Below are 11256 nucleotides of genomic sequence, written 5' to 3'. Positions count from 1 at the left end.
CTGCCGCCGCAGGCTCGCCCCGGACTCCGTACCCCTCCCTCGCCCCAGCCTGACTGAGCCAGAGGCCCCGAGGCAGCTGCTCCTTTAACCCAGTCCTGTCTGAGCGAAGAACAGACGCCCTCTGGCGACCTACACGCAGAGGCTGCTCCAAATTCAAAGCTGAGCCCCTTGGAGCTGTGAGAACAAAGAAGAGAAAGGGAAATCTCTCCCAGCAGCTTCAGGAGCAGCGGATTAAAGCTCCACAATCAACTTGATGTACCTGCATCTGTGGAATACCTGAATAGACAACGAATCATCCCAAATTGAGGAGGGGGACTCAGAGCAAGATTTATGATTTTTTCCCCTTTTCCTCTTTTTGTGAGTGTGTATGTATATGCTTCTGTGTGAGATTTTGTCTGTATAGCTTTGCTTCCACCATTTGTCCTAGGGTTCTATCAATCCGTTTTTTTTTCTCTCTTAATAATTATATTTTATTTTAATAACTTTATTATATTTTATCTTTATTTTACTTTATCTTCTTTCTTTCTTTTTTCCTTCCTTCCCTCCTTCCTTCCTTCCTCCCTCCCTCCCTCCCTCCTTTTTTTCTTTCTACTTCTACTAATTCTTTCTTTCTACTTTTTCTCCCTTTTATTCTGAGCCGTGTGGATGAAAGGCTCTTGGTGCTGCAGCCAGGAGTCAGTGCTGTGCATCTGAGGTGGGAGAGCCAACTTCAGGACACTGGTCCACAAGAGACGTCCCAGCTCCACGTAGTATCAAATGGCGAAAATCTCCCAGAGATCTCCATCTCAACACTAGCACCCAGCTTCACTCAACGACCAGCAAGCTACAGTGCTGGACATCCTATGCGAAACAACTAGCAAGACAGGAACAGAACCCCACCCATTAGCAGAGAGGCTGCCTAAAATCATAATAAGTCCACAGACACCCCAAAACACACCACCAGACGTGGACCTGCCCACCAGAAAGACAAGATCCAGCCTCATCCACCACAACACAGGCACTAGTGCCCTCCACCAGGAAGCCTACAGAACCCACTGAACCAACCTTAGCCACTGGGGACAGACACCAAAAACAATGGGAACTACGAACCTGCAGCCTGCAAAAAGGAGACTCCAAACACAGTAAGGTAAGCAAAATGAGAAGACAGAAAAACACACAGCAGGTGAAGGAGCAAGGTAAAAACCCACCAGACCTAAACAAATGAAGAGGAAATAGGCAGTCTACCTGAAAAAGAATTCAGAATAATGATAGTAAAGATGATCCAAAATCTTGGAAATAGAATAGACAAAATGCAGGAAACATTTAACAAGGACCTAGAAGAACTAAAGATGAAAAAAACGATGATGAACAACACAATAAATGAAATGAAAATTACTCTAGATAGGATCAATAGCAGAATAACTGAGGCAGAAGAACGGATAAGTGACCTGGAAGATAAAATAGTGGAAATAACTACTGCAGAGCAGAATAAAGACAAAAGAATGAAAAGAACTGAGGACAGTCTCAGAGGCCTCTGGGACAACATTAAACACACCAACATTCGAATTATAGGGGTTCCAGAAGAAGAAGAGAAAAAGAAAGGGACTGAAAATATTTGAAGAGATTATAGTTGAAAACTTCCCTAATATGGGAAAGGAAATAGTTAATCAAGTCCAGGAAGCACAAAGAGTCCCATACAGGATAAATTCAAGGAGAAACATGCCAAGACACATATTAATCAAACTGTCAAAAATTAAATACAAAGAAAACATATTAAAAGCAGCAAGGGAAAACCAACAAATAACACACAAGGGAATCCCCATAAGGTTAACAGCTGATCTTTCAGCAGAAACTCTGCAAGCCAGAAGGGACTGGCAGGACATATTTAAAGTGATGAAGGAGAAAAACCTACAACCAAGATTACTCTACCCAGCAATTACTCTACTCATTCAGATTTGACGGAGAAATTAAAACCTTTACAGACAAGCAAAAGCTGAGAGAGTTCAGCACCACCAAACCAGCTCTACAACAACTGCTAAAGGAACTTCTCTAGGCAAGAAACACAAGAGAAGGGAAAGACCTACAATAACGAACCCAAAACAATTAAGAAAATGGGAATAGGAACATACATATCAATAATTACCTTAAATGTAAATGGACTAAATGCTCCCACCAAAAGACACAGATTGGCTGAATGGATACAAAAACAAGACCCATATAGTTGCTGTCTACAAGAGACCCACTTCAGACCTAGAGACACATACAGACTGAAAGTAAGGGGATGGAAAAAGATATTTCATGCAAATGGAAACCAAAAGAAAGCTGGAGTAGCAATTCTCATATCAGACAAAATAGACATTAAAATAAATACTATTAGAAGAGACAAAGAAGGACACTACATAATGATCAAAGGATCGATCCAGGAAGAAGATATAACAATTGTAAATATTTATGCACCCAACATAGGAGCACCTCAATACATAAGGCAAATACTAACAGCCATAAAAGGGGAAATCAGCAGTAACACATTCATAGTAGGGGACTTTAACACCCCACTTTCACCAAGGAAACACAAGCTTTAAATGATACATTAAACAAGAAGGATTTAATTGATATTTATAGGACATTCCATCCAAAAACAACAGAATACACTTTCTTCTCAAGTGCTCATGGAACATTCTCTAGGATAGATCATATCTTGGGTCACAAATCAAGCATTGGTAAATTTAAGAAAATTGAAATTGTATCAAGTATCTTTTCCGACCACAATGCTATGAGACTAGATATCAATTACAGGAAAAGATCTGTAAAAAATAGAAACACATGGAGGCTAAACAATACACTACTTAATAACGAAGTGATCACTGAAGAAATCAAAGAGGAAATCAAAAAATACCTAGAAACAAGTGACAATGGAGACACGACGACCCAAAATCTATGGAATGTAGCAAAAGCAGTTCTAAGAGGGAAGTTTATAGCAATACAATCCTACCTTAAGAAACAGGAAGCATCTCAAATAAACAACCTAACCTTGCACCTAAAGCAATTAGAGAAAGAAGAACAAAAAGAACCCAAAGTTAGCAGAAGGAAAGAAATCATAAAAATCAGATCAGAAATAAATGAAGGAAACGATAGCAAAGTTCAGTAAAACTAGAAGCTGGTTCTTTGAGAAGATAAACAAAATTGATAAACCATTAGCCAGACTCATCAAGAAAAAAAGGGAGAAGACTCAAATGAATAGAATTAGAAATGAAAAAGGAGAAGTAACAACTGACACTGCAGAAATACAAAAGATCATGAGAGATTACTACAAGCACCTCTATGCCAATAAAATGGACAACCTGGAAGAAATGGACAAATTCTTAGAAATGCACAACCTGCCAAAACTGAATCAGGAAGAAATAGAAAATATGAACAGACCAATTACAAGCACTGAAATTGAAACTGTGATTGAAAGCTTCCAACAAACAAAAGCCCAGGACCAGATGGCTTCACAGGCGAATTCTATCAAACATTTAGAGAAGAGCTAACACCTATCCTTCTCAAACTCTTCCAAAATATAGCAGAGGGAGGAATACTCCCAAACTCATTCTACGAGGCCACCATCACCCTGATACCAAAACCAGACAAGGATATCACAAAGAAAGAAAACTACAGGCCAATATCACTGATGAACATAGATGCGAAAATCCTCAACAAAATACTAGCAAACAGAATCCAACAGCACATTAAACGGATCATACACCATGATCAAGTGGGGTTTATTCCAGGAATGCAAGGATTCTTCAATATACGCAAATCAATCAACGTGATACACCATATTAACAAATTGAAGGAGAAAAACCATATGATCATCTCAATAGATGCAGAGAAAGCTTTCGACAAAATTCAACACCGATTTATAATAAAAACCCTGCAGAAAGTAGGCATAGAGGGGATTTTCCTCAACATAATAAAGGCCATATATGACAAAGCCACAGCCGACATTGTCCTCAATGGTGAAAAACTGAAACCATTTCCACTAAGATCAGGGACAAGACAAGGTTGCCCACTCTCACCACTATTATTCAACATAGTTTTGGAAGTTTTAACCACAGCAATCAGAGAAGAAAAGGAAATAAAAGGAATCCAAATCAGAAAAGAAGAAGTAAAGCTGTCACTGTTTGCAGATGACATGATACTATACATAGAGAATCCTAAAGATGCTACCAGAAAACTACTAGAGCTAATCAATGAATTTGGTAAAGTAGCAGGATACAAAATTAATGCACAGAAATCTCTGGCATTCCTATACACTAAGGATGAAAAATCTGAAAGTGAAATCAAGAAAACACTCCCATTTACCATTGCAACAAAAATAATAAAATATCTAGGAATAAACCTACCTAAGGAGACAAAAGACCTGTATGCAGAAAATTATAAGACACTGATGAAAGAAATTAAAGATGATACAAATAGATGGAGAGATATACCATGTTCTTGGATTGGAAGAATCAACATTGTGAAAATGACTGTACTACCCAAAGCAATCTACAGATTCAATGCAATCCCTATCAAACTACCACTGGCATTTTTCACAGAACTAGAACAAAAAATTTCACAATTTGTATGGAAACACAAAAGACCCCGAATAGCCAAAGCAATCTTGAGAACAAAAAATGGAGCTGGAGGAATCAGGCTCCCTGACTTCAGACTATACTACAAAGCTACAGTAATCAAGACAGTATGGTACTGGCACAAAAACAGAAATATAGATCAATGGAACAGGATAGAAAGCCCAGAGATAAACCCACGCACATATGGTCACCTTATCTTTGATAAAGGAGGCAAGAATGTACAGTGGAGAAAGAACAGCCTCTTCAATAAGTGGTGCTGGGAAAACTGGACAGGTACATGTAAAAGTATGAGATTAGATCACTCCCTAACACCATACACAAAAATAAGCTCAAAATGGATTAAAGACCTAAATGTAAGACCAGAAACTATCAAACTCTTAGAGGAAAACATAGGCAGAACACTCTATGACATAAATCCCAGCAAGATCCTTTTTGACCCACCTCCTAGAGAAATGGAAATAAAAACAAAAATAAATAAATGGGACCTAATGAAACTTAACAGCTTTTGCACAGCAAAGGAAACCATAAATAACACCAAAAGACAACCCTCAGAATGGGAGAAAATATTTGCAAATGAAGCAACTGACAAAGGATTAATCTCCAAAATTTATAAGCAGCTCATGCAGCTTAATAACAAAAAAACAAACAACCCAATCCAAAACTGGGCAGAAGACCTAAATAGACATTTCTCCAAAGAAGATATACAGACTGCCAACAAACACATGAAAGAATGTTCAACATCACTAATCATTAGAGAAATGCAAATCAAAACTACAATGAGATATCATCTCACACCAGTCAGAATGGCCATCATCAAAAAATCTAGAAACAATAAATGCTGGAGAGGGTGTGGAGAAAAGGGAACCCTCTTGCACTGTTGGTGGGAGTGTAAATTGATACAGCCACTGTGGAGAACAGTATGGAGGTTCCTTAAAAAACTAAAAATAGAAGTACCATATGACCCAGCAATCCCACTACTGGGCATATACCCTGAGAAAACCATAATTCAAAAAGAGTCATGTACCAAAATGTTCATTGCAGCTCTATTTACAATAGCCCAGAGATGGAAACAACCTAAGTGTCCATCATCGGATGAATGGATAGAGAAGATGTGGCACATATATACAATGGAATATTACTCAGCCATAAAAAGAAACGAAATTGAGCTATTAGTCATGAGGTGGATAGACCTAGAGTATGTCATACAGAGTGAAGTAAGTCAGAAAGAGAGAGACAAATACCGTATGCTAACACATATGTATGGAATTTAAGGAAAAAAAATGTCATGAAGAACCTAGGGGTAAGACAGGAATAAAGACAGAGACCTACTAGAGAATGGACTTGAGGATATGGGGAGGGGGAAGGGGAAGGTGTGACAAAGCGAGAGAGAGGCATGGACATATATACACTACCAAACATAAGGTAGATAGCTAGTGGGAAGCAGCCGCATAGCACAGGGAGATCAGCTCGGTGCTTTGTGACCACCTAGAGGGGTGGGATAGGGAGGGTGGGAGGGAGGGAGACGCAAGAGGGAAGAGATATGGGAACATATCTCCCTGTAAAGCAGAAACTAACACACCATTGTAAAGCAATTATAGTCCAATAAAGATGTTAAACAGAAAAAAAACCCAAAATAACACCTCATTAAGTTGACCACACTCTGAATATCAGATGATGTTTAGCTTTACTCCTTTTAATTACCTGGAATGTGCAACAGTGGGACCCAGCAGAAGGTATTATTGGTTGGAAAGTTGCATCTTTCTGCATCAAAAAAACAGTGTCTGATTCTTGGACAGAAAGCGCCCCTAGAAATGGGTTTCTGCTTTAAAAGTTTGGAGATCAAGAGTACTTCATTCTTTGTGGTTTATACATACAATGGAACATTTTTCAGCCAAAGAAAGAAAGAAACCATGTCATTTGTGACAAAATGGATGGACTTTGAGGACATTATTATGCTAACTGAAAAAAAGTCAGACAGAGAAAGATGAATACCATATGATTTCACTTATATGTGAAATCTAAAAACAAACACAAAAATGCCAAATTCATAGAAAAAGAGATTGGATTTGTAGTTACCAGAGGCAGGAGTCGGGGGAGGTAAATTGGATGAAGGTGGTCAAAAAGTACAAGCTTCCAGTTATAAGGGATGTAATACTAGGGATGTAATATTCAACATGATGACTACAGTTAACACTGTTGTGTGGTATATTTGAAAGTTCAGAGAATAAATCCTAAGAGTTCTCATCACAAAGAAAAAAACTTTTCTTATTTTTTGTATTTATATCAGATGATAGATGCTAGCTAAACTTATTGTGGTACTCATTCCACAATATGTATGTCAACATTGTGTTGTACACCTTAAACTTATACAGTGTTAATAATTATATCTCAATAAAACTGAAGAAAAAGTGGTTAGTTCAAACACATCATAAATTGGCTGAAAGCCAGACTGGATTCAAAAGACGCTTGCATTTATTAAAGATTTCAAATACCATTAGCATTCATTAAGGGCCTATAATATTCCAGCCATTGGAAGTTAACCATAATAAAACATACCAGCAGTGCTTTTAAGATCCTCACAGCTTAGTGCAGGTATAACATCAAAACAAACAATTATAGTGGAACGTGAAATTCTGTAATAAAGATATGTACCTAAGTTACGGGAGTTCAAAGCTGCACAAAGTAATTTCATCTGCGTATTCATGAAAGTTTGAAGTGAATCATGAAGCAGGAGGTATATTCCTGGCAGAAAGGTCATGATGGAGAGAGACATTCTAGGCAGAGTATTTAGCACAGGTATATACATCTAACACACGTATATACGTGTGTGGCTCACGTAAGAAAATGCTAATGTTTTCATGGAAAAAAGACAAAAAGTGTCTGTGGGGAAGTGGTGGATGCTAAAGTTGGAAACCTTAAGAACTTTCTTAAGAAGAAACTTACTAATGAGTTTGGGATTTATCCTGTAGGTAATTATGGACCATTCAAAAGTTTTTAAAGAGGACATGTATAGTTAATTTGCATTTTAGGGGAAAAAAAGAGTTGGTCTATTGGTAGTGTGGAATGGATTTCCTGCCATTTACAGTAAAAGGGCATATTAGAGAAGAGCTCAGCGGAAGATTTCTTTGTGATATGCGATGTAATCACAGCAAGCATGAGATCGTCTTCAAGTGTTTCGTATTGAGTCAAATTCCTAGGGATAAAGTAACACAAAATACTTGGCAATATTCTTGGAAAAGGAAAAAATAGAATGCAATGCAAAAAAAAAAAAGTAATACTTCGGTGTTCTGCCAGGAGACCTTTATTTTACAGATCACTAGACCTTGATAAAGGCTTGCTTAAGTCCACACAAATCCATTTCAACAAGTTTCCCTAACTGTGAACAGGAAGGTGGTTTCTTTATCTCCCAGAAGTCCTCTTAAGTTTCTAAAGCAAATTGCTGCACCACTTCCCTGAGCTCTGTTTATCAAGGAATAAAAAGAGGTGCAACCTCAAAAAAAGTAATGGGGGGAGGGCAGGAAGTAAGAAAAAAGCAACTAGTGAACATTGTGTTGCATTCTTGCTCAGCAGCAGTGGGTGTCAGCTTGCCTTATGTTTACATAGGTGACTTTCTGTCTCCATTTCAAGGGAACAGTCTAAGAATAGCTTCAAGGTGGCAGTTTCCCTTGCTGAATAAATTAATGAATAAGTGTCACTTTATGTACCTTGCTACATTCATAAACTATTTGGAGCAATAAAGGGTAATTCCAACAATAATAAATGGTGTTGGTTATTATCTTTATTTTTCTTATCTTCATTACATTAAAAATTTGAGGTCCGAGGTTACTTATTTTCTCTTAATTTGGAATATTCGGAATATATTTGGCATGCAAAAATATATCATACAAAAAAACCAAAACAAACAAACAAACAAAAAAACTTTCAGTGATGCCAACGCATAGTGGGAGGGATTTTTTTTTTTTTTTTTTTTTTGCGGTACGCGGGCCTCTCACTGTTGTGGCCTCTCCCGTTGCGGAGCACAGGCTCCGGACGCACAGGCTCAGCGGCCATGGCTCACGGGCCCAGCCACTCCGCGGCATGTGGGGTCTTCCCGGACCGGGGCACGAACACGCGTCCCCTGCATCGGCAGGCGGACTCTCAACCACTGCGCCACCAGGGAAGCCCAAGGGAGGGATTTTTTGATAAAACAGACAGTAATCTTGTATTTATTTGCTTCTTAGTTTCCTCAGGCCAGACTGGCTTTCATTACATTCTCTGCTAAAGGAGCAACGCTCAGTCAGGAAGAGAGAAGACTGGTAGCAATCAGACCCCAAGAAAACATGGTCTTTTTCAGACAGATGCCCATCTACAAGCCTGGACAGAAAGGTGAGTGCATCTAAATTTCATTAAACTCAACTAATATAATTTATAGGATATCTAAATTGATGGTACACAATACATACCTAGCAAATCGGTCGTTTAAAATCCATTACAAAGTTTGCTTGAAATATAAAATAAAAATATAGATTGAAGTTTTCACTTCAGCAGCACATATACTAAAATTAGAACGATACAGAGAAGATTAGCATGCCCCCTATATAAGGAGAATACACAAAATCATGAAACATTTCAATTTTTTTTCCCATAGATATATACTTGTCTTCTGAACATTAACTATATGGCATTCTGCATGTCAATCATACTCAACAAAGGGATTTGAAAATATAGATTATGTAGCATAAAAGCTAGAGATTTAGTTTCAATAAGTCTGGGGTGGGGAGCCTTGGAAACTGTATTTTTAAAGCGTTCCTTGGTTGATTGGAATAATAATCAAGTTTTGGAATCACTAAGTGACAGCGTATACAAATTTATAAGCTGACAGTTGAATTATAAGTAAAACAGCAATAAAGAGTATCAAGAACAGGGCTTCCCTGGTGGCGCAGTGGTTGGGAGTCCGCCTGCCGATGCAGGGGACACGGGTTCGTGCCCCGGTCTGGGAAGATCCCACATGCCGCGGAGCGGCTGGGCCCGTGAGCCATGGCCACTGAGCCTGCGTGTCCGGAGTCTGTGCTCCGCAACGGGAGAGGCCACAACAGTGAGAGGCCTGCGTACCGCAAAAAAAAAAACCCCAAAAACAAAACAAAAAAAGAGTATCAAGAACAGGTAAGAGAACTCTAGCGCTTAAAGAATTGCCCAGTGATAGAATGATCAGCATGGCATGGAAATAAGCTGAGAAGTCTTTTCTCATCTCCTTGGTCTAGAAGAAGTTCTTAGGCACAGATTACTACAGTCAAAAGAAGACATTTCTGATGAGATGAATGCTGCATGAAAAAGCACAGAGGTAGAATTAATTCAAAATCGTGCCTTAAGACGAGAATTGGATAGACTTATTTGCAGTGAAGAAAAAAAAACCAGAAGGGAGGAAAACAAGTTCAAGTGAATAAAAGAGTTACAGGAGAGCCTGGGCTATGGAGCTGAAGAGCTATTTTCTGTAGATGGGGAGGGGGGGATTATACAATGATGAAAACAGGCTGAAGAAGATTATCCTTAGCAACTGACATTATTAACTGATACTATGCTTCCTTTCCTGATAGGAAATATTTCAAGAAATAAGGCTAGGGACAAAATTGGAAGACTTCTGGGATTCTTGCTAAGAGCTGAAGAAGGCAGAGGTTGAAAAGGTTGATTCTTTTCAACCTCTGCCTACTTCCAACAGCCCAGAAACATAAAAATGAGTTTCTTTTTCCTCATCCCATCTATTTTCTAGTAGAGGGCCTAAGACGCTGGGTTATAATATAGCACAAAAGATGAATAATGAGTCTTACACAATGGAGGATATACAGTTTTCAAAAAAATTGACCTTTAGTGTTTAAGATATAATGCTTCAAATATTCTTAGCTTACCCAGTGTCATGTTGCTTTTGAAAACAATATATTGTGATATTAACTATTGCATTGTGTTAAAATTGCAAAGCACATTTAGATTGTTGTAGCTTCGTATGTGACTAGGATCTGCAGTTTGATATCTAGACCTTCATCTCTCTCTGGCCCTCTGAGAAATTACAAAAGATACAGCATCAATCCAGGCTAAAAATTTTATGGGAAGTTATTGATGGCTAAGTTGATGCAAAGTTAGCTGTTTAGATTATTTTAAAGAGAGGACCCATAAATTATCCAGATGCATTTTTTGACTTTATGTGTTCCAGCTTCACATTTGGTATTTATCCTGCACAGAAATATCCTACATTTGGAATTAATGCTATTCCAGGACCTATTCTGACCTAGTTTGAGTGTTGTCATCACTGCTGCCCAAATTTGCCAAGACCAAAGAAAAAGCAAACAATGAAATTTAACTCAGAGATCAGAAACAAGGACAGGATAACCATTTATTTGCCTGCTAGCTTATAGGCAGTGACAACAAAGCGGGCCTTAAGAAATTGGGAGTAGATTTTTACCTCGCATGATTTCAGGTTGCAGGAGGTCACTCCCATAAGAAAATCACCAGTAATAGTCCTTGAGTCCTGTAATTCTACAGTAGGAGTTTCATTGCATTGGTTTAAAGTGTTTATCCTTGTTGGAACACAAAATTTAAGACAATAAGCAATTTTCTTTCTTGAAAGATTTACTCACAGGTAAATCTGTAAAGAGATTGGGAACCTGAATAGAGAAAAAAGTTTTTCATC

General features: G+C 38.3%; 1 non-coding gene across 1 annotated transcript; it reads left to right on the top strand.

The window, feature by feature from the left end:
• Window positions 1-9106: 9106 nt before the first annotated feature.
• LOC137203123 (U6 spliceosomal RNA) lies at window positions 9107-9213 on the top strand. The gene has a single exon (XR_010932951.1). It is a non-coding gene; the product is annotated as a U6 spliceosomal RNA (small nuclear RNA).
• Window positions 9214-11256: the final 2043 nt, after the last annotated feature.

The sequence above is a fragment of the Pseudorca crassidens genome, chromosome 11 (assembly GCF_039906515.1).
Source record: "Pseudorca crassidens isolate mPseCra1 chromosome 11, mPseCra1.hap1, whole genome shotgun sequence".
Lineage (NCBI taxonomy): Eukaryota > Metazoa > Chordata > Mammalia > Artiodactyla > Delphinidae > Pseudorca > Pseudorca crassidens.
Note: the sequence above shows the minus strand (reverse complement) of the source record. Positions and strands in the feature narration are given on the sequence as shown.